At 47.7% G+C, this 26930-nt stretch overlaps 1 protein-coding gene and 1 long non-coding RNA gene across 4 annotated transcripts in view; one reads left to right on the top strand and one right to left on the bottom strand.

Annotated features, from left to right (window-relative positions):
• LOC135400859 (glutamate [NMDA] receptor subunit 1-like) overlaps positions 1–26930 on the bottom strand; it is a 249362-nt gene that overhangs the window by 112813 nt on the left and 109619 nt on the right. The window lies entirely within an intron of this gene.
• The window catches only part of LOC135400860 (uncharacterized), a 124347-nt gene that overhangs the window by 54460 nt on the left and 42957 nt on the right, over positions 1–26930 (top strand). The window lies entirely within an intron of this gene.

A 26930-nucleotide genomic window follows, 5' to 3' on the forward strand; every position in this document is an offset into this window, starting at 1 on the left:
TTACCTTTAGTGTGTCCACGAGAAAAATATTAGATATATTTTGATATGTGTAGCTTTTATTTGTAACTGGTTACATTTTTTGTAACTTGTATACTATTTCTGAGTGTTTCCTTCGATTCTTAAAACGTCGTCATAGAGGAATGTGACCGGTACATATGTGGACGCCGGGAGTTTCGACGTCAACTTGAGCTCCTTGACCATAGACCATTCAGCTTGTCCAAAGTACTTGACCCATGGAGCCCCCGCTGCGCATCAGTGCCGGGCTCTTCGCTCTCTTTTTGCTTTCGTGCAAGCTACTGGCCTCCTCGAAGAGCTCTAAAGAGAACCCCGACCTGTCGTCGCTTCGCGCTCATCATTAATTCATCCTCTCATATTAACCTCTGTGAAGTGGGGTAGGTTCATGTGACTACCACGAGGACACATCCCATGTCGTCATCACTTCTCCATAATTTATTGTTGTTGTTAAAACGCCGATCACCGAAAATCTATGCCAACAGATGGCGCAGCGGCAAGCTTTTTGCGCAGTTCTGACCGAATACAATGCAATCCGCGCAGTCACAGATCGCATCCCGGGGGTAGCCCGTGTTCGAACCCGGGCATCGGCTGTGCTGTCTGGGTGTTTTCCCCTTGTAAAACTCGGAGGCTGTTAGGCAACGTTCGGCACAGTTCCCTGTGGAGTGGGTCCAGTGAGCACAATGCCCCGCGGGTAACAAGACACCATATCTGCGGGGATACTGCATGGCAATACAATAGCACCAGCCAGCCCGTGTCACCCGACCCACCATATCATCCCATTTATGTGTGTGTGTGTGTGTCACCCGATATCCTGCGGTGTCACGTCGACGGCACCCATGCCCATGGTGGATCATTGCCAGAGCTATACGGAGACTGCGGACAATAATGATGGGGGCACAACGATTAAACAAGACTAACATGCTTTGGAAGCCGATCCACTCTGGCTATAACCAACTGCGATCGGAGGTAGTGTGGCAGCTGAAGTTCATCGGTGTTTTAAGGGTATGTAAAGGGATATACTAGTGTGATTTGTGTGTCACTGTTTACTTTAGTGTCTATTTGGTTACATAGCCATTCTTTCGTCGATTAAAATATTGCACTTATTCGTCAGTGGGACGCGTGGAACATTTAGAAAATTTTCCATCATATATACGCAGGTGAGAAACGCGTTATTCAATTCAGCAGGTGATACGATACCAGTCTCAGCTGACACGTATATGAACAACAAGCCGCTCAGCCTTGCCGCAATCTTGGGTCCTTGTTCTAACCCTGTGCAGCACCGTCAATGCCTGCTCTCATTCTATCTGTTCTTGCCGTCTACCAGCCTGCTTGAACTCCTCAGAGCTTTTGTCATGAATGCGGAGATGTGATCTTCACAGCACTACATCTCCAGTGGCCGACCGGATGAACTACTATCCCCATCAGTAAGGACGCACCCGCGTGTGTGATATCTAATTTGTGTGTGTCATGTGTGCGTGTGTGTATGCCTCATCTATTTCATCGTCATCCCACTCGTATATTATCCCACATGCACTGAGGTGTGGTACCGCAATTCTTCCGGTGAAACATCTCATCTCATTCATGAGGTGTTTGAGGTCAGGTGTTTGAGGTCATTCATGAGGTCAGGTCATCAGTCATTCATGTAGTTGTTGTTGTGATACGATATGTTTTTCATTCACTTAACTTTTCGAGAAGATGGAGGAAAGCAACTGCAATAGTACTGAGTACCTTTTCGTAGGTAAGTGTAACTGTGTCATTGTATTTTTTAATGGGGTATCCGTAATTGGTAACTTAGGTACTTCTGAACGCATTTATACGCGACCCCAACTCCGATACTTTATAAAATTAACTTTAACAACCTTGCGGTTATGAGCAGTGGTCGCATTGTTAGCCACTGCCTTCTACTCGTCCTCTGTCAGCTTTCAATGTTCCTCAGGGATGCTTCTCAACAGCGACTTCAAAAATGAAACCCTTCTCTTTTTATTTTTCTGCTTGTTGGAATAGCAAGCTGACCTGTGTCTAGCTGACCTCTCCCTTTTTCTTTAATATATCTTCATATCCGCCAATCGTCAATCCACTAGGGTCACTTGCTCTGATCCTCAACAAGTCTGAAGTAGACGTAGCTCTGGACTTCTGCGGAACTGTGGCGGCGGCTGCGGAAGCTACGGGAACTGCAACGTCCCATACTTAGATGGTTGAACTTCGCGAGGATCTTGAGCGTATAACGCTCCCGTCGAACGCACAGCTGGATGCGGATTTTTCTCTGCCAGAGCTTAAAACTGCCCTTCGTTTGTCCCGACCCAAATCGTCCCCTGGTGCAGACGGGATCACCTATTCAGCTCTTCGAAATCTTGACGCTGAGGGCCTTTGAACCCTGCTGTTTATATGCAACAGCTCATGGAGATCTGGCCAGGTACCCGCAAGCTGGAAGGAAGCCATGGTGGTCCCATTGCTGAAGCCTGTCAAGCATCCGTCGCACCTGTCCTCTTTCCGTCCAGTTAGCCTTACCAGTTGTGTTGGTAAGGTGATGGAGCGGATGGTTCTACACAGGCAGGAATGGTGGTTGGAACGGAATCACGTTTCCCCTGATGAGATGGCGGGCTTCCGTCTGCACCGTAGCTCAGTTGACTCGCTTATGGACCTTGTGACTGCTGTTGAAGTCGCCAAGAGCTGCAAGAGGATTGTCGAGGCTGTTTTCCTTGATGTCAAACGTGCCTATGATACGGCCAGTCACACTTATTGCACACCCTCCTCCGGGCTACAGTGTCTCGCAGGCTTTTTGTCTGGGTGGCTGACTTATTGTCCAACAGAACCATTTTCGTCCGCACTCGGGATGGTGACACGCAAAAGACAGTTTTGACCCAAGGCGTTCCTCAAGGAAGTGTATTAAGCCCCATCCTCTTCAGTTTGGTTATGGCGGATATCAAGCGTTGCGTTCATCGCAAAGTTCAGCTCTCTGTATATGCAGACGATGTGTGCGTTTGGACCACCGGTAAATCAAGGCCAGCGATTCAACGCCGCCTTCAAAACTCGTTTGATGATGTTCGGCATTACTTCACCAAGGCTCGCATGGACATCTCGGCTGAGAAGACAGTTGTGCTCCCGTTCACGTGGAAACGCATGAGTGCCTTTCCTCATTCGCTAGGCAATAATACACTCAGCCAAGTGGAGTGCCACAAATTCCTGGGTGTTATCATGGATGCCAATCTCCCGTGGAGCGCCCATATCAGGTACCTGGAAGCGAAAGTTCAACGCTGGACAATTGTCATTTCTCACTTCGCTGGCGCTGCATGGGGGATTGATCAGGAAGCGCTCCTATCGATTCATGGGGCATTGATTTGGGGAATCATTCTCTACAGCCTCCCGGTCTTACACGGCATCTCAAAAACATCTGATCAGAGGCTTCGGTGTATGTTGGCCAGAATCTTGAGGATCTGCCTCGGTGTACCCCGCGCCGCTGAAACGCGCATGGTGGTGGCAGAGGCCCGCGAGCTGCCAGTAGAGGTCTTACGTCTCAGAGAAACTGTGCGCCATTATCTACGCCTCGTCGCGGAACACCGTCATCACCCCTTGGTTTCGAAGCTCAAAAGGCGGAGGCAGAGCAACATTTCTCACTGCATCGCTGCTGTAAAGCCCTTGCTACCGGCTTTTGTTGGAAGATCAGTCGTCCCCAGGTCCCCTCCGTGGGTCTTTTCGATACCTTAGATCTCCACTACCATTCCTGGGCTCAAGAGCAAGAGGGATCACATTGCAGCACCAGTGTTGAAACAACTTGCGCTAGACATGATGTAGTGCCGTTACCCTTCGCACACTGCAGTATTCACAGATGGGTCGACCAACTTACACAGCTCCACTGCTGCCTTTACAATCCCGACTATGTCGTCGTGCCACGCATGCCGTCTCTCGCACCGCACCTCATCCACGTCTGCAGAGTTGCATGCCATTTTGTTCTTCCTCAAGCACATTGCATCCGCCGCTATCAGCAGCTGGGTGATATACTGCGACTCCAAGGCAGCTCTCCAGTGTATAGCGAACATGGGTATTCGTGGATCATTTGCGCCTGTGGTGGTGGACATACTGGAGGAACTAAGCCGTCTTGAGATCAGCGGGCACTCTATCTACTTCCAGTGGGTTCCTGCACACTGCGGCATCCGCAGCAACGAAGAGGCTGACGAGGCTGCAGCAGCTGCGTATCATTCCCGATCAAGCGTGCGGATTACCCTCCCCAAAGGCGACTGATACACAGGCTTCGTCTTGAGGTTGCACTCACCTCACATTTCAAGCATTGATCGGCCGCTCTGACTCGATGCTCTGCTCTCGCTGTGCTGTTTTGGCGGATACCAAGCATGTGCTCCTCGACTGCCATCTGTACACCTCCCAAAGAGCAGCTCTACAGTGTCGCCTGCAGTCGATCACGGCCGCACCATTGGCAACCATTCTCGGCCCTTGGTCTAACCAGATTGACCATCGCCAAGTTCTTTAGTATTTCAAGGTTTTTCTCCGGGACACTGGCCTCCTCTCTACTCTATGATCTGCCTGCGTACCTATGTGCTGTGTGTGTTTTTTTGTGTGCTGTGGTTTTGCCTACCGTTCTGATGTCTTACTGACTCCACTGACTATCGACCCTATTTAGCATCGTTCATCACCTCATCATCAGGACACATCTCATCCTGCCCCATTGTGCCTTGTGGTAGTGGGCCGCACCTTACGTGGCGAATTTCCCAATTCATTATTATTAACTTATTTGCTGTTCTTAATGAATTCCAGGTAAATAATTAGTCATCTTGTATAGCTACATACTCCCTTCCGGTGGATGTCCGCCTGGCAGTACACCTCAATTGCAAAACTGAAAAGACGATTGATTGATTGATGGGTAAAAGAAAACCACGGAGATGTTAGTCACAACCTACTCATAAACGACATCTATGGCGCTCTCATAGCTTTTTTTATAAACATCTGTGAAGGCAAAAAAAAGCACCCTGTACGCTAACTATTTCGTCATTAGTTGGATACTACGACATACTTGTAGATAGCTTACGACGTCATTTGTAGACGAATACATTGGGAATGCGCTTAACGTTCTATATGGCTTTGAAGTGAAGTATTTCGCAGAGGATGGCCATTCAGCGTTTTCAATGTAACCGTATTCTATCACGTATCGTTTTCAATCAAATGCCGCAGGTCAGACACAACCACGACCGAACTAAACCCAACCGCAGCCAAATTCAGATCCAACCGCGTCAGAATTAGAGGTCGTAATTGCACATCCTCTCATTTCCTCAGGAATTCTGCAAACCCGTTTCCGCTAGTAGGCATTCTGGCAGGCATTTTGTTCAATAACACTTTGTTAACCTTTCCGTGGTGACACTCCTAATTTACTAATTTCAGCATATGAAGTCCGATATATTTAAATGTGTAATCAGCAGCTAGGTCGATTAGGGCAGCGGACACTGGGATAGTGCGAAAACCGTAGACCCAATCTGGCCTCAACCAGTTACGACTTTGTATACGCTCCTCTTTGAAATCGGATCTAATTGAACGTGTGGTACAGCATGTAGAAAGGAACGAATTTGAGGGCGTGCATATTTATTCTTGAAATTTTTCATGTGAAGTAGAGATTGGCAGTCCTTACGTAATAATGAATCTGTAATTATACTGACATGAAATTTGCTATGCGAACATGAGAGAACTGATTTTTCATTGACTTTCATCTTTCACCGTTAATTTTGCCATGCGAAGCGTGCCACAAAAGACACATATGTGTGTGTGCGCGCCTTTTAACCATCACGTATTGTAGGCGTTCTAAACATTTGCGTACAATCGCCAAAAAATTTGGATGAGATATGGATGCATACGAGAGCGAGAACAGCGTGTATTCAACATGGTACGTCAACATTATACCATTGCTACCACCGCAACCAGTCCGACTCCAGTTATGGGTCGAAGACCGCATCAGGACGTACTTTTATATCAGTGCAGCTACGTTGAAGCGCAATAATTTCCAGCTCATCTTGAAGCTCAACTTTCGTCAGAATGCGTTGTCGAAAAAAAAAAAAAAAAACTGAAATATCTGACATTGCGTTTTCTGACAACCATGTTTACTGTCGTTTTACGGAATTTGATGTTGATAATTTATGGCGTAATTCACAGAATTTGGCCGATAGATTCCGTAAAATACACTGCAGAGCCTAAATAAATGTTAGAAATCGCGGACTATTGGAAAGAGAATTTCGGAAGCGAGAAATAAATAAGTGTGAGAGGAGACTAGCAGATCCCTGCTCTGTATATATCTTCGTGCTCCTTTGTATCTTTTACGCTCGACGTGTAATGGGAAGCTTGGCAGAACAAAGAGAGACAAAGGAAGGAGTAGGAGTACAAAGGCGAGCAGAAAATAACAAGAAGACAATAAAACACCTAGCTGCTCTGCATACCCCCCTCCCCCCTCTCTCTCTCTCTTTTCCCCTTGTAGTGCAGGGCGTCCTTTGCTGACTTCCAGTTTGCCCCAACGAGCTGAGCCAATTTCTGAGCCAATTTCTGAGCCAATTTCTGAGCCAATTTCTGAGCCAATTTCTGAGCCAATTTCTGAGCCAATCTTGCTCGCGTTCGAATCCCAAGGATTCGAAACATAATATTGCAGCAGTGGTGCGACTGCTGCTTTTCACAAACTGAATGCCATTTCTGCCCAACATAATACGCAAAACTTGTATCTATAGTAATGGGTTCGCCCCATCAACATCGATTCGTCCAGCTCCTCAAATTTCATCCGGAATGCGGGAAGAATCAAAGGAATGTTTATTCCATATGTGCGCGGGATATAGCGTATTCCGCATTCTGTAAACTTGCGACTCCGTGTGTATTGGACAAACTTTCCTCGGCTAAATGAAATATCGGAACAACGTAAGAAAAATACGGGCTCTAAATTACCGGAGCATTCGGGGAAATGCTTAAACCGTGAAACGCATCGAGAAGAAGCGTCCATTATTGCGAGGCAGCCAACGTATAGAGAGACAACGTTCGCTAAGTATTAGGTGGTATTAGTTAGGTGGTATTAGGTGGTATTCGCTGGTATTAGTGAGGTACAGGGCGAAGGGGGGGGGGCATGTAAATAAAAGAAAAAAAAGGTTATGCAAGAGATTTAGTCACTAAGGTCGACTCGCAACTCTGCATTCATGGGTTATCAGCGGTGGCAATGTGGTTTAGCATCCCCCGTGGCGATAAGGTGCTGTCAAGTGCTGTCGTGTGTCTTTCATACATGTGTTCTGTGTGCACTTCCTTTGATGTTGGGATACTCCAACTATCATCCCCGCGATGAAGTTGTTGTTGTTCATGTGTTGCTATCTGCCTGCAAATGGAGTCAGATTCTACCAAAATGATAGGACGGGTCTCCAGCGTGCGTCATACACTCAAAAGCACCGCACCAGTAACAGCATGACGAAATGACACTGTTGAAGACGAGAAGTCAGTCCTGAAGGCATCTGTGGCGATTCGCCCCTCTTCTGGAACGCCTCTTTTCGTCGGCTTAAGTGAAACCTGCAGCCTGTAAGCCATTAATTTGGGCTATGTCATGCTGTCAACATTTTCTAATTTTCCCACCAAGCTTTCGCATGTAGCGTTTGCAGTACCGGCGTGGTAAAATTATTTTGTGGTTTCAGGGGGGGGGGGGGGGTAACGTTGGGTAGACGAGCGGTCTGCCTGCCTAGGCTGGCGGTGGTGGTGGTGGGTTGGGCTTGTGGTTTCAGCCGTCTTTGTGTCGTCCGACTTAACCATTGCTCGGCTTCAGGTTTTTTGCTTCGTTACAGTAAATTGAAATGTTGTTTTTTCTTCTGTCAAAAAACGTGGAGTTGAGACGCCGTAGATGATTGCCAGATTGCTTTTCATCGCTTGCCAACATCAATTGTCTTTCCAGACACGTTCTCAAACTCGCAGATATGAGGTGGAACGCTGACATCACGTTCACGATTTGGGTTGTGGTGGTGATGGTAATGGTGAAAGAGCTCGCCGTTCTCGGCCTCACAGAGGTGGGCAAGGTGGGGTAGTCGAAGTATCAATACGGAAATGCACCCAATCAGCCGTGCGTGGGCAGTGTTCGTGCGCATAATGCACGTTAGGTTTATAGCAATTTTGCAGTAGTTACTTTGTACTTTTATAGTAAATCAGTACCAATTACTTTTTTAATAGCCTCATTTTCCACATACCGAGTATGGGTTGTGGCATATCTTATTATTATTATTATAGTTTATTTCCATTTTGAGTGAATGATGGGACTCTAACAAAAAAGTGAAGGCGCCTCGAGCCCATTTTACAAGGCACACAGAAGTACAACAAACACGCACTACTTCGTGTTAATGTGCATATTCTGAGTGATAGTGAGTCATAACATCTATACAACACTTTGCTTATATCTAGCCTATGCATACGCTCCTTCACGGCACGTGTCACAAAACAAACATGCATAGCATTTTCCCAATACGGCGCGTTGGCGAAGCCTCACAAAGGCACACTCTTGTTGCAAACAAATAAAGCAAGGAATTTGAAGGTCTGCCTTGGGGTACCCAGTGCCACCTCTAACACACTGACTGTAGCAAAGGCCAAAGAACCCCCATTCGAGGCACTAAGGTTGCGTGAAACGGTTCGGCATTACCTTCGCCTGTGCACTCAGCATGATCACCATCCCCTGGTGCGGAAGCTGCTTCGCCGAAACTCTTCTTTTTTAAAAGCACTCTCTCCATATCGACGTACATTCTCCACAGCACGGCCACAACAAACGGACCCACACCCTCCATGGACGCTCCACCGTGCCCGGGATCAACCAGGGAAAGTCAAGCCTCCCGCCTTTGGCCATGAGACAGCACTGCCTCGAATTGATGGTAAGGCACAAAGGTCGTGTAGCCATCTTCACCGACGGGTCCACGACTCTATCCGGGTCTGCCTCCGCATTTGTAATACCAGAGCACAAGAGGGAATGCATAGCACGATTGTCTCACAGGACATCATCGACGACAGCGGAGCTGGTAGCCGTAAAGCTAGCCATGACTTACCTTGCCACGCTCGAGCTGCCTGCGCAACGGATAGTGTGCTGCGACTCCAAAGCCGGCCTTGAAGCTATCTCATCGTTCTTGGAAAAAGGGCCGTACGGCGTCAACAGTACGAGACCTCCTGTTAGTGTATCGCAAGTGCACAGATATCGGTCACGACGTCATTCTTCAGTGGATACCTGGCCGTATTGGCATAAGTGGTAACGAGAAGGCGGGCGAAATGGTGAACATCGCACACCTGTCATCGACAGAACATCAAGTCACGTTTTCTAAGCAGGACATCAAATCTCTCCTAAAATCTATGACTGATGACATCCGCAGGACAAAATGGCACCAAGCCGACAGTGGTCCGTCACTGCTGCGCACGCTAGACCAGGAGCTGAATTTTACCAGACCTTCAAAAACGCCCAGACACTTAGAAACTCTCCTGCATCGTCTACGCCTGAATGTGCCCTATGGTCGCCAGTTTTTTTCATAAAGTGGGCAAGGTGGACTCGACCAACTGTTTACTGTGCGGGACAGTGGAAAACACTGAACATATCATCATGAATTGTCCGAAACATGCCGCACAAAGAGGCATCTTGAGGCAGACCCTTGGCCATCTCGACAGCAGGGGCTTCAGCATAGAGAAAGTCTTAGGCGCATCGGACGCTAAGCACAGGGACGCGGCCTTCAATGCTCTTGTCAATTTCATTGTGAAATCTGGACTAGAAACCGTATACTAGACGGTGCGTGGACATTACTATGATCCTTGATGTGAACGGCGTGCTCGATCGTGCGTGGTCGCGGTCGAGACGCTCGCCCCGGTGAACTTTTGCGGCGCGCTCGCACCTTCTGTGGTGCAGTCGTACCGTTTCCTTTTTTTTGGGGGGGGGGGCGGGGGTAGCAGAATTCGCTTGTTATTTTAACAACCACCAACCAAATAAAATTCAATCTTTATGTTCTACATTGCCCCTGAGAGTTACCCTGGGGCAGTGAGTGACAAATGAAGTGCCAAATTTCCTCAGACATCGTCCGTGCATGTATTTGCTATAGTTGTCTCACAAATCCCGACAAGGCGTGTTGTTGGTGAAATATTAAGCGACTTCTTCCACTGCACGCTGGAGTTTATGCCTATTTGATGTGGACACGCGGCATACGCTTGAGCACATTATACTCGAAACGTACGCTGTAGCGCTCGATAGCGCTGTGCTGATTCACCGAATGTAGGACGAAAATTGGACCTCTGTGCGCAATAAGGCGATAAGTCAACTTATCCCCTTTTTAGTACTCGCATTTTTGTTGCAATGACATCTACATACCAGTATGTCCCTGCCAGAGAAAATTTAGGACCATATTGAAATTTGTTGATCCACTGCAGGAGGGTAAGAAATGGCAAGTCTATATACATGTAGCTTTCGCGTGGAGATGACCTGATGTGGCAGCAGGGTTCTTCGTTTTCGGGTTAAACCCGTTTTTTCAAGATAGTCCCCCCCCCCCCCTAAACTTTTTTCAAGAGTTCGGGTAAACCCGATATCTACCCGAAATCCTTGCGGTCCTTCAACTTGTCGTTCTCGGCAAACCGTCGGAAAAGAGAATCATAATATCAGCAGAGAGAGCTATTTGTGACAACCTATTTGTCCTCTGTTTATGACCCCCTCCTGCAGGAGTCAAAGACGAGCTTTTTTGGAGCTCGGGTAAGTGTTTGAATACCACGGGCCTTTAAATCTCAACTTGAAATGCTGGATCAGAGGCCATTCAACATCTGCAAAGTTCTCGGCCCATGGAGTAACCCTGGACACCAGTGCCGTGCACTTGGCGCTCTTCTTTCCTTTCTGAGGGCAACCGGCCTCCTTCACGAACTGTAGGGATTTCCTTCCCTCGTCATCCTTTCATGTGAACCTTTTTGGAATGAGGTAGGGTCTTGCACTCAACGCAGGGAAACATCCCACATCATCATCATCCATTCAACTATGTTGTTGTTGTTGTTGTTGAATACCACGGACATTCACTATCCCAGTTCTGAACTGAAATATAGATATTCTTGTTTCTCGTCCCACTGTCACAGCAGTGGCTTGTTTCATATGCCTTTCGTTTCACCCGAAAATTCCCCGGTGACATATCAAACAGAAATCAATGCTGCCGATTTCTCCCCGAATATTCGCGTGTAAATAGCACCTGATTTTTCCCTCCCGAATTTGAAAAACCATAAAACCCGAAAACGAAGAACCCTAGAGGTGATGATTAGTGAGTGGAGGATGGGAACATTATACACCGTGAAAAAAAAAAAGTAATTTTCCACAAAAGTGACTGCTAACTGTGTTGCCGGCATATGTGCCGTAAAGTATAGTTATTGAAGAAAATTCGTTTGAAGTGCACACTGCACAGCTCCCGTAAGCGAAAATAGAGCCATTTAAACTGCGAAAGCCCAGCCCAGCCCACACCGTGGCTAACCTTTCCCTTTCCTTCTTACTTTGCATTAAACATATCCCCCCCCCCCCCAGTCCGAAACTATGCACACCAAACGGATTTTGTGCAACATATATAACTTACGGCGCATATGTGCGGTATATAGGTATATATATAGGCATATAGATAGTTGAAAGACAATTCGCGGGAACCTAAAGTCTCGAAAGACGCGGGTTCATATATGTCTCGTCACTTCAGTGGTCAACCCCATCCCATGCTGGAATTACTTGTGATTCAGAAACAAGTTATGAATAAAGCAGTGTCGAATTTGGTATCGTAATTCCACATTCTCACGTTCTTGCTTCAGTCGTCACGGTGGTGCACACTGTTCATATTCAGTGTCCAACACCGTAAGCGACACATCCAATTCGCTCCAAGCCTCCAATCCAAGGTATCGGGCTCTCGTCAGTTCGTGTGGCGACACAAGTTTCCCATAATGTGTATATCAGTGTGGAATTTCAGCGGACTTTCGTCTCTCAGGTTATGTCACATTTGTCTGTAAGCCTAAGGGGTCGAAAAGCCGCGCTGCACTCTTTGTCCGGTCCGACATACCGGCTATAAAGAGAGATGTTCGGGCCTCAGGAGAGGGAGAATACGTCTGTGCCACGGTACGCATAGGGGATGTTGTGTTCACAATTGTCTCCCTCTACCTTCCTCCTGGATTACGAGGTGAATAACCTTGTAGCAATATTAGGCACAATTCCACCACCCTATGTATTATGTGGCGACTTCAACGCCCACAACACCATCTGGGGCAGTAGAAGATGCGATGCGAGGGGACAGCGATTGGCCGACATATTCTCAGAACGTGACCTTCATCTTCTTAACGATGGCTCGCGAACGTTTATCAGGGCCAGCTTCCTCTCGTCTTGCTTGGACCTTACCCCTGCATCAGCATCAATTGCACGCCGCTTCCGGTATGGGGGGGGGGGGGAGGAATATAGGTTTATTGCAAAGAAAAAGCAAAGAAAGAGAGGAAAGGTTAGCCTGGCTCCAAAAGGCCGACTTGCTATTCCCACGTAAAAAAAAAAAAGAAAAAAAGAAGAGCGAAAGAAAAGAGGCGCAGTCACAGGCTCAGCGCGAGCCCTGTGTCAGTCAGAAAGCGCACGAGTTCCTTTCCGACGCGTCACTGAAGGGGGCGTGGCAGGGGGCCCAGCAGCGTTGCCAGCGAGACCTCCATCAGCCCTAGGGCAGCTAGCCGCTCCATGAGAGTGGCACGTGGAGCGGCGAACAGGCGACAGTGAAGGAGCAGATGGGAAGTGTTGCCCTCGGTCAAGCATGCTGATTTGGAAGAGCCGTGTTGGCGTTCGAGCCACGCTAAACCGCAGACGGTGGATAGCAGACGCCTCCCTCCTCGTGATGTTTGGGGGAGGGACGTATTGCATTTTTGGGTCGATGGAGTGCAGAAATCTATTGGGCGAGATGGCATGTCGGTGGCATGTTGACGTAGACTCACTAGGAAGTGACAATCTAGCTGTACTGATCAGCATTTATGGAGCGCATCGGCATCGTTCCGTTCTTTACGCCAAAAGGACGGACTGGCATGTATTTCGTGACGCCGTCGAGAACGCTGTTGCGGCATGTACACGCGCAAGTGAGGGGGCGTTCTCCCATACTCTAGTCAGAGCTACCCAATGTGCTTCGAAAGTTTTCCACGTCCCCGAGAAGTTCACAGCTGTAGACGCAGAGTACGAGAAGCTTCGTGCCGTCCGTCGCCGCTCCGAGCGCCGAGCCCGCCGCTAGGGCTTTCCAATTCACTGGACTGAAGCCACACGAATACAAAAGGTAGTCCATAGACATTTATGCAAGCTTGCGCGCGACCATTGGAGGAACTTTGCGTCGTCCCTCTCTCCCCGCACACCCCTCTCTCGGATTTGGTTCGTGCTCAAAGGTCTCTCTGCACCTGTGATTCAGAGGCAGCCATTCCGATCGCTATCGTTAGCTGCGGGACGCACAGAGCTACAGATTGCAGAGGAGTACTGTGCTCGCCTAACTGCAACTCCTAATCACATACTGACAGCTGCAAAAGACATTCCCATCGTACTGGAATCATCGGATGAACCGTCTGTAGACGTTCTCTTCTCGATCAAAGAGCTTGACTCTGCAGTACAACACTCCGGAATGCACACCTCCCCGGGGGCAGATCAGGTCACATTCAGCCATTAAAAACCTCCCAATGAGTGGACAACAAACACTTCTCAATATAATCAACCAATCTTGGTGCACGAAAACTGTTCCGAGTCCATGGAAAACCGCCATGGTAATTCCCATTTTAAAACCGGGAAAGTCGCCGCACAACCTCGACTCGTTTCGCCCAATAGCCCTTACCAGCTGCATAGGCAAAGTCATGGAGCGCATGTTCCACTCACGCGTAAACTGGTATTGTGAAACCAGAGCCTATTTCCCAGAAGTCATGGCAGGATTTCGCCAAGGAAGATCGGCGATAGATAATGTCATAGACATTGTCTCCAGCGTTCAGCAAGCTCGGACTGAAGGACAGCTAACAGCTGGTGTTTTCCTCGACGTGATGAAGGCGTACGACAACGTGCTGCACAGCGTCATCGTCGTCACACTTCAAGAGGCTGGAATAGAGGGCCGGCCGCTATCATGGATCCAAGATTTCCTCTCTGATCGGCTCCTATTTGTGCGCACTTCGAGGGAGATACGACCACATATCCCCCTTCACGGTGGCGTTCCACAAGGAAGCGTACTCAGTCCACTGCTCTTCAATATCATTATGACTTCACTCCCCTTACAGTTACGTGAACACATCCACATAACAATATATGCTGACGACGTATGCATCTGGACCTCAGCTACCCGCCGCGATACGATCCAACAACGTCTACAGCCCGCTCTAGACACTATTGTATCCTACCTCGCCGACCGCGGGCTCTCGATCTCACCAAGCAAAACGGTAGCCATGGGCTTTACGCGCCGCTCTTTTAGCAAGTACCCTCTACATGTTGGGGGTCTACCGCTGAAGTTTTTCCCGCATCATAAATACTTGGGTATCATCATAGACAGAGGGATTGACATGGTCGAAACACCTCAAGTCAGTTTTGACCAAAACCAACTATATCAACGTGCTACGACACCTCGCTGGAGCATCCTGGGGGTTGACGTGTGCTGACCTCCGTCAGCTACACTGCTCCCTCATAATAGGAACCCTAAGGTACAGCTTGCCGGCCCTACACGGCCTCAGTAAAAACGGATAGATGGATCCAAGCACGTAGTCTCCGAGTATGCCTAGGAGTTCCTAGGACCACTGAGTCATACTCCGTCTTAGCTGAAGCGAAGGAACCACCGGCGCATGTCCTGCGAGACAGAGAGATACTCCGTACCTACACGCGATGTCTCACCCGACACCAATCACATTACCTCCAGTCTATCGAGTCGAACTGGCCCTCGCCTACGTTCGGAGCTGCAGTCTCCCGTCTAAAAAGCTGCGTACCATCGTCCACTGCACACTTCTCATATGCACCACCTATGTGGACCCTTTGTACCCCTACAGTCCATACGGATATCCCTGGCCTAGCAAAGAAGAGTAACGTGCCACCCTATCATCGCCCGCCAACTTGCTCTGGAACATTTAGACACTGCACACCACCAACGAAGGGAAGTGTACACTGACGGATCTGTGGTACCAGGCAGTTCAAAGGCCGCATTCTACCTGCCGAGTTTTAATATCCAGCAAGGACTTAAGCTTCCTCATGAAACATCCTCCACAGAGGCACAGCTCTACGCCATCTACGCAGCATTGTCATACATAATGCGTTCATCAGCTGACAATTGGACTGTTCTCACTGACAGCAAGTCAGCATTACAGATGATAGCCTCATAGTGTGCTCATACGATTAACGACATCTGCACAAGGATCGCCACAGCGCTACAATGAATTACTCGCCTCAGGCCACAGTGCCTGGTTCCAGTGAGTGCCAGTCCATATTGGCCTGCACGGGAACGCATATCCTGATGACACTGCGCGCCGCGCTCATGAGGAAGGTGAGCTAATTGCATCAGTACCGATGTCGTCGTCCGCCAGCAGAATTCAGGTGAGGCGGCTCTGCGCGAGCAATACACTACACTTCATAGAAAATGCTGTGCCTGAAAACACGTTCCTACACTCCATCGACCCGAAGATGGAATACACGACCACTCTGCGGCTCACCCGAAGGGAAGAAACTATCGTACATCGTTTACGGTTAAACGTAGCCCGAACACCGTCACTGCTATACAAGATGGGCCAACTGAACTCCTCAGCATGCGCAACGTGCAGGGTGGAAGCAGACACAGCGCATCTACTACTGCACTGCAGACGTTATACGACACTGCACGCGACATCCTCAAAGGACGCCTGACTGCTCTGGGACACACACACATAGAGCTTCCTGTATTACTTGGCCCTGTGCGACACCCCGTCAGTGGTGCGTCACTCGAGCTTTCCTCGATTTCCTCCACACGACAGACCTCACGAACAAATTATGAGTTGACCTTTCATGTCATCTACACATCACGCCACCCTCATCATCTTATATTTGGTTTTACTTCATCTTTGTCAGATATTTTGATTTAGGAATAGCAAGCCGACCTACGATCAGGCTGACCTTTCCGGAATAAACGTATATCCCCCCTCCCTCGCGGGAACTTTCGCGCACGCGAAAAACGCAAAGAAACTGGCTCCACGCAAAAAAAAAAGAAAAAAGAAAGAGAGAGAAACGAAAATAGAAACGACTTTTACGTCTGTACTCCTGGTTTACGAACAACACGCTTGGCAGTACCAAAAATTTCGTGAGTATGCTACGTAAAGCTTCCGACAGTTACATGGACAGTCTGGTCTTGAACAGTAGGTGAGACACGATAGCTGCCACACGATCTATGAGGCTATTGGACCTAGTAAAGCAGTCTGTTATTATCCAGAGATGCAGGAAAAAAATAACAAAGAAAACACCGTGCCTTTGCGATGGTACTCCTTCCCCGTCGGGATAAGCGGAAACGAGGAGTCAGATAAATCGGCAGCAGTACCCTGCTATACATCAAGCTACACTCATCCTACAGGAAGTCTGCAAGGGGAAGACAACAGCGATAACGCATCCAGCTCCAGTCCTTTCATCAGGGAGCGTGGGAGAACGTACAAAAACGAGACCACCCATATCACCTGTCAACGTAACACGAAGGATAGGAAAAGACTCGGGAGAAACAGAACAGGCTCAGCAGCAATCATTTAACTGTATACGTGGTATACATAGCTGATAACTATAGGGTACCGGGCCTTCCGAGTGTTTTTTTGAGCATATTCAGAGAGTGCTTTTCGGACTTTATCAGTTCTTTTCGTGGCTTATTTTTTTCAGCTCAGTACATATATAAAATTTGGAGAGAAGGCGGCCCCTATAAAACGACACACGCACAAAAGAATTAGAAGCTGCATTGTAAAAGCGTCTACCATTATGCGGTAGTACTAGGGTGCCTCAATAGTAGCTCACTCTGCATAGGGTGACGCCCGCGTCGCAAGACAACCGCGTCGTCTGCTACGAATTTCCGCCATATTGACTCCCACGCACAGCTCGCGATACGCTCACAAAAGTGTAGCGATACGCTTAGCGACACACTGCATTTTAGAGATGAGTAAATTCGTAGTAAATTCGTAGCAAAGGAGGTTTGAAAAAGTTGGCGAAATCGGTACACAGCATTCATGCATGGTAGACGTGGGAGTCAATATGGCGGCATTCGCTTCTACAAAGGGTGACTCCACCCTAAACACAGGGAGCTAGTATATAGGCACCCTAGGTAGAACTTGGAGACAGCGATATCTATATCACCATCGCCTAGTGACGTGAACATTTCGAAGTCCAGGTATTCCGTGACATATTCGCAAGGAAGCTTGACCTCCGTTGTTGTTGCGCCATTAAACATCAAATCAAATCAAATCAAATAAAGGCAGCTTTCGCGTGCGTACCACCTTACTCTCTGCGTTGCTACAACTAGCTGTCCTTGATTTGATTTGATTTATAAAAGAAAAAAATGTCCTAGCTCACTAGCTAGCTGTCCTTCCAAGAGGGCAACCGGCATGCCATCTGTGCATAGATTGAGAAGTTACCCGTCAAAAAGAACTCGTTACAAGTTAAGTTACCGTGTGCAAAATGTAACTAAGTTAATAACGAAGTTCTTCAGCCTGAAATGTAACTCGTAGTTACTGAGTTACTTAAAAAAAGAACGAGTTACTTCCAAGTTACTTCGGACACAAAATAGCATTACGCAGGTGCAGCACGCGTGAGCAGTTGAGTTAGACCTTGAGTTGCCTGCGGAGGAGTGCAACACGCTTAGATCGTTTTCGTTGATGTCCAACAATAGACCTCTCCCTGTTTGTAAACAAATGACGTCATAGTGTTCGAGAGCGCCAAAATTTGGTAGAATTGAATTACGCTCGAAGCTAGAGGTGAACAAGGTCGCGCCCGAAAGCCACGGTCTTGAGGGGGTTACGATATGGTCCCTTAAAGGGACGCGACCCTTGGTCCTACTTTTCTTTCAATGGGAGGCAGCGAACAAGTGTCCGTTCGTGGAACCCAGCCCTCTCCTTCCAATTTGTTTCGGTTTCAGTCTGTCGACTAATGTCATGATGATGTTTCTCTGGTAGAGGTCTGTTCGAACGCTTTGCATCTTACTCCCTGTGGGCGCACAATAGTGCAGCTTCATTTCAATGGCAGCGGTTCTTACTTCCTGAATAAAAGACTGTCATCGATTGATTATCACGTTTTATGGCAAAAAATGCCATGGAGGAACCGGAGAGAAAGCAAGAAAATATGTGGACGTGAGTGAAAAGCGAGTTAAAAGTAACTTGGAACTTAAGTTACTTTGGCAAAGTTACCTGAAAAAGGAACGAGTTCCTCTGAAAGTTACCACGGCGCAAAAGTACCGAATTAAGTTACAAGTTACCAAAAAAAGCAACTTAGATACAGTAACGAGTTACTTGTAACGAGTTACCTCGAACTCTGCATCTGTGCACCCTTGTACACTTCGAGGAAGAAAGGAAGCATGATTCACAGAAAAAGGGAAAGGAAAACACTGCGCTGGACATTTTCCAAGCAAACTCGAGAAATGGCCGAAATGGACTGAAATGCCCCGACTTCGAGTTTAGAGTGGCTAAATGGGTAACGCATTCGGCGCTCCCTAATCAGTGACTTCAATGTCGAGGTGTGTCTATATAGGCAAGGATGGAGGTCACGCGCAGTACACGGATTGCTCTCGCATCCGACTGCTGCATAGTAGATCTGAAAGAAGGCATAGCGGACTTCGGTCAAGAGATCCACCCTTCCTTGTCGTGGGGTCTCTTAGCCCATGATGTCTTCTTTTGTTAATAAACATATACCCCCCCCCCCTCCCCGTGATCTCCCAATAACCCCCAATCTCAACACAAAAGGCTGAGCTCTCGGTTGCTGGAACCCTCAAAAGCCGAGTTTTTCGAGTATATCCGAATTGCCTTAAATTTTAACGGCGTATGTTTCTTTCTGATTTTTTTTTATGAATCCGAAAAATCGAAATCTTACAAACGGCAACGCGATCGAACATGCCGCAAAATTCTGCAAATGTCACGAGATAAACGCTTTATTTACATTCGATTCGATCATCAGTGGTCTGAGCACATGCGCTGATTCGTAGTTTTGCGTATCTATTAGCACGTTGCTCGTATACAGTCTCGTTCATGTCCCACAGCATTGTTGGAAGATTTCAGTGTGGATGAATAATGCTTTCTGAGTTTCAATCACGGGTTTACATCTGTTGCTGTAAATGTATTAAGTCATAATGCCTTTTTTTTTTAAGATTATCCACTGATCTGTGAATCTTGAATGACCTGCTCCCTGAACACCCCATTCCCCTCTGATATGCATATGGCCTCAGGGTAAGTAAATGGATAGGAGCAAAGAGCAATCAATAAATTAATCAATGCCCTTAAGGCAGCGTTCTCCTAATATCTTACTGGGTCGTCATTAGGCACGAAAATCGCTCCATCTTCCGGCTTGAATCAACGGAGTGACCAGGGCGCAAATGTAACCTTCATCAGGATCCATTTAACGATCCCATTCTTTCCCTGCCTAGTTTCTTTCTCAGATGTGACTAACAAAATAAGATACAAATAGATTAACAATAATGTAAAGATTAATGAAAGTTGGAAATGATCCCGTGCCCGGAATGAAAGTGCCGGAGAGAAAAGAGCGCCTGAGGCAATTAGGCAATGGCAACGAGAATAATGAAAGCAGTCAAATATTTGAGTAACAATGGCCATCGGTTCGGTTAGCCTCTCCCGTCGACCGTGTCGTCTGTTTACGATCAGCGTGCGCGAACAGCATCATCGAGCACCGATGGCTTCCCACGGGGTAGTTTTATTCAAAACACGTGATCTGGAATCGATTGTTAGGGGCAGGATTGCTCGTCGTCACCGCGGAAAGCCTGGCCAGCCGTAAATTTTGATTCACCGTCGCCGTTCCCTTCTAGTGCGCTTATACCCCGTTGCTCGACGCATAATGTAAGTATATCAATGTTTGTGCAGCTGGAACGTTAATTTACATACCAAGGCAATTGATGCAAGATATATAGGTTGTATCACAAACAGTTGGCTGTTAGAATTCGAAACCATTAATGCACAATGATGAACCATATTGTCGAAGGTCGACTGCAACTTATAAGCAGAGTCTGAAAAATTAGAAACAATGGAAGAACGCATAAAGCGTCTCACGCGGACCCGTACGGTCAGCGCTACCTGACTGCGCTGCGCATAGATGAGCGGAAAGTGAGGGATGTATGCCTAACAAGATAAAAGTTTTTTCTTTCAATCATCATCATCATCAAGATAAAAGTGTGTACCAACAAGAAATCCGCCTGACAGAACCACCTGCAAATATTTCACAGAACGCAGAAAGCACGCATCGTCTGCTATATGGGTCAGCTGTCAGCCTATCTATAGCGAAGGTGAATGGGCGGTCCACCTGTGGAAGTAATCAAAATATGCTTGCTGCCATACACAAAGCAGTCGTGGGAGAAGCTATTCATGTCTTCTGACGCTGCATGAGTCCCAACGTTTCGAGGCACGTAAACAACAACAACATATATATTGTGATGATGAAGTGGGGAGGGACGTAAAAGTGGCCATGTAACCATGCTGTTTTACAGCGCAAATAAGTTATAGTCGCGTCATGTTCGAGGAAGCAACATCGTCGTATTCCAGTGATGGCTGGGGGCTTTTGATTCGGGTTGCGAAGTCACTATACAAAGCTCAAGGCCCCTGCTCGTGCGAAACACCTTATGAACTGCATCGCCAATACCATCCGCAAAGGTAGGGAACGTTCGAAGTTGTTTGCAAGCGCTCCCATGTATGCGCTTGCAAACTCTCGCTGTCATAGGTGCGTCTCACAATGTGCCGTATCTAACTATAACTGTGCACTGCATGAATACTCTACTGCTAAATTACAGTGAATTAGATTTGAAATAAAAATTACATGGTGACTGTGGCTCCACAAGTGCGGAGTCGGCTACTCAAGTGCCCTTGTACTACTAATAGCACAGGCCACCAGGGGTTGATGCGGTTAACGATTAATGATGGCAGCACATAGAATGAAGAAGTGAAAAATGATTATGCAAAATGATTAAAGTAGTTTATGGGTGTGCAACATTCTGGAAAAACTTTATTTGAATGATCATGTGTGGGGAGCTTTTCGACCCCTAGTGGTTGTTTTTGGGTACCATAACAAAAATAAAGTTATTATTATTATTATTATTATTATTATTATTATTATTGCTGGCGCATCAGCGCCCGATGCGTGTTTTGGGAGTGCCATGGCCCGAATGCTTCAACAACACTAAAAGGTCTGCGAGAGAGATACTTTAAACTTAGGAACCTACCGAATAGTAGGAAACTTAGGAACTTAGGATACTTAAAATTACCGAATACTTAGACGGGTAGAAATCCAGCGAACCCGTAAGGAAGTATGAAGGGAATTGCCCCAGGACGAGAGCACCCTTTAAATACCATGCCAATGATGAGGACGGTGCCCAGAAGAACTGTCTCTGTTCGAAATATGGACGGCTCTTGTCCTGAGGCAATTCCCTTCATACCGAATACATAGGTTCAGGTGCATATACTGTAATCACACTCTCTCGGAACGTGATCAGAGTATGCATCTGAAGCTGTCTTAAGCGATATATTTCCACGCATGCGTAGCTGGCAAATTTCAATCGTCGCATCGTACGTTGCGCGTTGTTTCCCATTTATTTGACATGCGTTCACGTTTTCATAACATTCCGTCTAGCGCAACGCAAAGATAAACTAAAATATTCCGCCTCATGATGAAATCTAGCAGAGACGTCCGAAAAATGAAACTCCCTCGGCCTCTTTTAATTACCGAGCCAGGGAAAAGAAAAACAAGCATCACATACCGCGCTCTGTACGTGCGCAGGGGGACCCGTTTGTTCCCAGTCGGTATTAGGGGACCTAATAACAGCGAAAGCTAATCTTCCTTAGTCCTCAACAAACCATAGTTGTACCACAAATGAAGCGTATTAATTAGCGTAGTAACGGTCGGGTAATCGGATAATATCAGTGGCTGATGGAGGTATGGCAGGTGACTTCCGTTAAGAGCGGATGCCATCAGTCATGCGGGATGAAAGGCGAGAGTGAAGTTGTTAGCCATTACAGAAGCGTCCCGTGCCATGAATGGCCGGCTTCGTGGCATGGATGGACGATAAGGTGGAAATGTCCTGACAGTCTCAGAGCCGTCGGAAGTCCATCGACAGAGAGGGGAGGCGAGCTTTGGCACACTAAGAACTTTTTTTTATTCCCGTATTCCATAACCGTAAATTCCGAACCATAAACACCGTGAAGTTGAGAAGGACTGGTATAGAGAACGGGTGCTTCCGAACTAGAAGATTTGGGAACTACCAAGAGCTTTGTAGGCTTCAAGAAAGGCTGGTTGAGAACGGGTGCTTCCGAACTAGAAGATTTGGGAGCTACCAAAAGCTTTGTAGGCTTCAAAGGGAAGGACTGGTAGAGAACGGGTGCTTCCGAACTAGAAGATTTGGGAGCTACCAAGAGCTTTGTAGGCTTCAAAAATTTGCCACAGTAATTTCGAAGGATGCGGTGAAGGACGTTCTGTGCTTCGCTAACACCCCGGATAACATGTACAAATTTGATTAGGAACTGCATGTTTTTCTCGCGGACAATGGAAGCAGAGGAGGATATGTATTGAAATATGCGGAACAGCTGGTCGCACCAGTGCGACCTATGTGTCCATTTTTTTCTTTCTATTTGTATTCTATTCTATTCTATGAAATATGCGGAAAGGTTGGCCGACAAGCGTATGGAAATATGACCATCCGGATTTCCGGTACGTGACTGCGTTCTCAGAGTTAGTTAGTTAGTTAGTTAGTTAGCAAATTACGTTCTCAGAAGGTCCTTCCTGTTTATAGGAATATCATCGTTCACAGCTTAACGCAGAAATGTGTGCGTTACGCCTGTATTCGTACGCGTCGTCCCCTGGATTTCGAAACAGGAAGGGGGATAGGTCCTGCTGCTTTGCTTTCATTTGCTGGACAAACAGGATATTTCGATTTCGTCAGCTATGCTCAGAGGGAGAGCTAACGTAAGGGAGCATGTCACGCTAAAATTCATATACTGCTTGAATCAACGGTGCTTTTCAATTACTAACATTTGTAACCGTAGCTCGCTAAGACTGTATGAAAGACCGGTTTGCTCTCCTCTCCCAACTAGGCCTAACGCACTACAGCCTCAGTTGCTTTAAAGAACTTCAGTCATCATAATCATCAACATCATCATCACCGCAATGTCCCGCGTATCTATATTAAATCTATGATATCGTCCACTTCTGCAGGCTGTGCCAGAGAAGGACAGGGGTACTCCGGATATCTGCGATGAAATCTATGCACATGTAAGTGGCCAACCAAGGCAATTTCTTCTCAACCCTCGTGTCTCCCGAAAAAAATATATGAACAGTAGCATCTTAACAACAACAACAACAACAGATAAATTGAAGATGGTGAATGGGGAAATTCGCCACATGAGGTGTGGCCCACTACCGCAAGGTGCAATATGGGCGGAATGAGATGTGTCATGATGATGAGACGATGAACGACGTTGAAGTGAGTGGTATGGACGGTCGGCGGAGTCGGTGAGTCAACATTAGGGTCGGCGCCAACAACAACAAAACACTAGGCAAAAACACAACACACAAAAACACACAGCACACGGGTACGCAGGCACATCATAGGATAGAGACCGGTGTCACGAAGAAAGATCATGAAATACTGCAGACTCATGACGGTGTTCGGTCATGTTAGACCAAGGGCTGAGGATGGTCGCCAGTGTGAATGGTACGGCAGCAATCGATTGAAGGCGACACTGAAGTGCTGCTCCTTGACAGTCGAGTAGCGCACATGCTTGACGTCTGCCAAAACGGCACAGCGAGAGCAGAGCATGGAGTCGGAGCGGCCGAGCATATGCAATTGAAATGGGGTTGTGAACGCAACCCCGAGACGTTGCCTATGCATCAGCGATACGAAATAGCGAGGAGGCACACGGGAGGGTATGATGAAACATAGGTCAGAATCCACTTCTCGCAGCAGATGAAACTTATTGATCTCACGTCACTTAACGTAGCTTAAGAAATCAGTACAAGTTACTGCCAAAAGACATTTAGGTTAAGATGATAATTACTGACTTTTGAAATTATTTGTAGGATACCCAGTTACTCCCAAAAGTATTTAAGATACAGTAACTTCAGTAGGGTATATAAGTTACGTACAAGCCTACTGGAAGCACCCTTCGAGTAGAGGAAATCCTTCGCGCTTTCCACGAGCAGCGCCTGTGTTTCCTTGAAGCCCAACGAGTCCTCGAGTGGAGGAACGCTTCTTTCGTCCACTCACTGCAGTCGAGGTGACGTGCCGAGTCGAGGGCCGTTTAAGAATACGGCCTTTATTCCTTTTGGCGGTCAGATACATTCCCGCAGCCACCAGCCAGTCCCGGGAAGGAGTGCACGGGACTAAAGTTTCGAGGTTTAGGTTGGCTACGTGTTGTGTCGGGGAGTAAGTGTCATGGCCAGGGGCCTCAAAATGGGGAGTAATTGCAATCTAGTGTACCAGAAGCTGTAATTCCTCGCCCGTTTACTCTTTTTTCCCCTGCAGTTACGATAAATTAGTATTTGTGCACTTTCCCTAGTTATCCGGTCAGAAGCACTATTCCCAAAAACTTGCTGACTGTATTCCGTTGACTGACTCGTCGTAAACTGACTATCGTCTGTTTACGAGAGCGATGCCGCCTGATCGTGAAATTAAAGAACGTGCCCATCTGTTACTAACGTACTTCTGCGCCCTGCCATCCTATGATACTACACTGGGTGCGTCCAATAAGCGGAGAGCTTCGATCAACGAAACGAGGAAACGAGAAGAATTGCGAAATTAAGAATCTGTGGCTATTTCTTCGTCCCGTATCTTCTGTTTTTTCCCCTACTCCTCTGTCCAATATTGTGCCCCGCGGCGTCTGAAGCGGGACAACGTCGAATTTAAATTGCAACATTACGAAGTCCCTGGTGCGTAAACATCGAAAGGGATGGCACCCGCGGATCTGAAAGTCTTCTAATGGCAAGTCTTGCAGCTGGCTCAGGCTTGTGGGGCCGATAAGCTGACAAGTACGGGCTATAGCATCTCGTTCTATTGACATCTTTCTGGCATTGATGTCTAGCTAAAGTATTACGTGTGCAATTCGGGGTTTGTTTATTTGTCGTATATTCATGACCAGAGCAAGGACACAAACTAGGTTGCGTTGGGTCGGCCGTGAAAAATATATTTGAGAGACTATGTAAATAAATGAAGACAAAATTGTTCGCAGCGTAGAGTGAATTTCGGTGACGTCAAGCGCTCGAGCAGCGGAAATTGCTTGGGGGAGCTTTGACTTTCGGCCTGGTTCTCGCAGCTCTTTTAGCTAGAGGGTCAGCGTTGTCATTGCCTGCTATGCCCTTGTGGGAAGGCATCCAGTGTAGCGATACCGCACTGCCCTGGGATTCAAGCCGCGCCATGTCCAGCCGGGCCTTTCCTGCGAAGCAGCATCTTTCGTAGTGATATTGGATGCGAGAAATAGCGTCCCGTGAGTCCGTGATGATGACAATGTGGGTTAGGTTCATGTCTTCTGCAGCCTTCAGCGCTTCTGTTATGTACTGTAAAGGGAAGATTTATTCGACGCAAGAAACTCTGCAACGCACACGCATACACCCCCAGTGCCACACACACACACGTGAGAACACACATGAACACATATATACAGATGAACAACGATAGCATGTACACAGGAATGACAATGATAAAATCTATCTACACAGTGAGGAGATCAGTCAGTCAGTCAGTCAGTCAGTCAGTCAGTCAGTCAGTCAGTTATGGTGGCGCTCTGATTACTGAAACGTGGCCGCCCTGCACACAAACTGAGGGGTGGTGCCGCCATCGATGCCGGAAACCATCTTTCCCGAGCGCGACCAGCTGTCGCTGCAGGACACCCGTTACAGGACACCCGTTACACCGTTACAGACGTCCGCGTAGTACGTACTAGCAGGAAAATGGGGACGTTGCGCCTACGTTGCGCGATCGCCTTCCAGCGGACGGACCACAGCGTCTGGACCCCACAGGCGGCGATGAGTACGCTGATTGGGTGGACTGACCGTCTACGGTCGAGGGGCAGTGGGCACATTACATTCGTGTGACGCCGAACAAGCTGCCAGAAAACCCACGCAATGCGGCACTGAAACGACACGTGCTTGTTGGTCTCCACGCAGTCGCAGTACGGGCACAGGTTAGTCGTGGTCACATTCCGTGAGTGGAGGTGGTCTCGCGTTGGGCGAATGCCCCACGCGAAGCTCCACAGGATGTCATGGAGAGGCACAGGAAGCCAAGAACAAATAATCCTTGTTCACGCGATGGATGATGCCTGTCGCAAACGGCAGCCCAGTAGTCATTCGTACGCACTGCGCTCCACAAGACTGACTGTGACATCTGGGTGGGAGTAACTGAACTCGGCACTTACAGGAGGAGTGAGCCGCATCAATCGCTAGCAGTAGGTATGGACAGCTGCATGGAAGCGAAGCGGCGATCGCGCTGCTGGATCGGACGGACAGTGTGACGGTAGTGAGACATGTTGAAGTAATGGGCCCATCCAGTACTTCAGGAGAACAGGAGTCGGCGAGCCGGGTGCGCCAGAGAGAACTCGCAGGACAGTCTTCAGGGCAATCCCGCGATTCATAAGGCCGACATCCGGTACGGCCAGTCCGCCCCGCGACAAGGGCAGCGACAGGAAAATGCCGGCCACGGGCCTATAACGTTTCTTCCGCCACAGGAAGGACATGATGATGGTGTGGAGCCTGGTCACCACTGTTATTGCTAGCA

Source organism: Ornithodoros turicata, chromosome 7 (assembly GCF_037126465.1).
Source record: "Ornithodoros turicata isolate Travis chromosome 7, ASM3712646v1, whole genome shotgun sequence".
In the NCBI taxonomy this organism is placed as follows: domain Eukaryota; kingdom Metazoa; phylum Arthropoda; class Arachnida; order Ixodida; family Argasidae; genus Ornithodoros; species Ornithodoros turicata.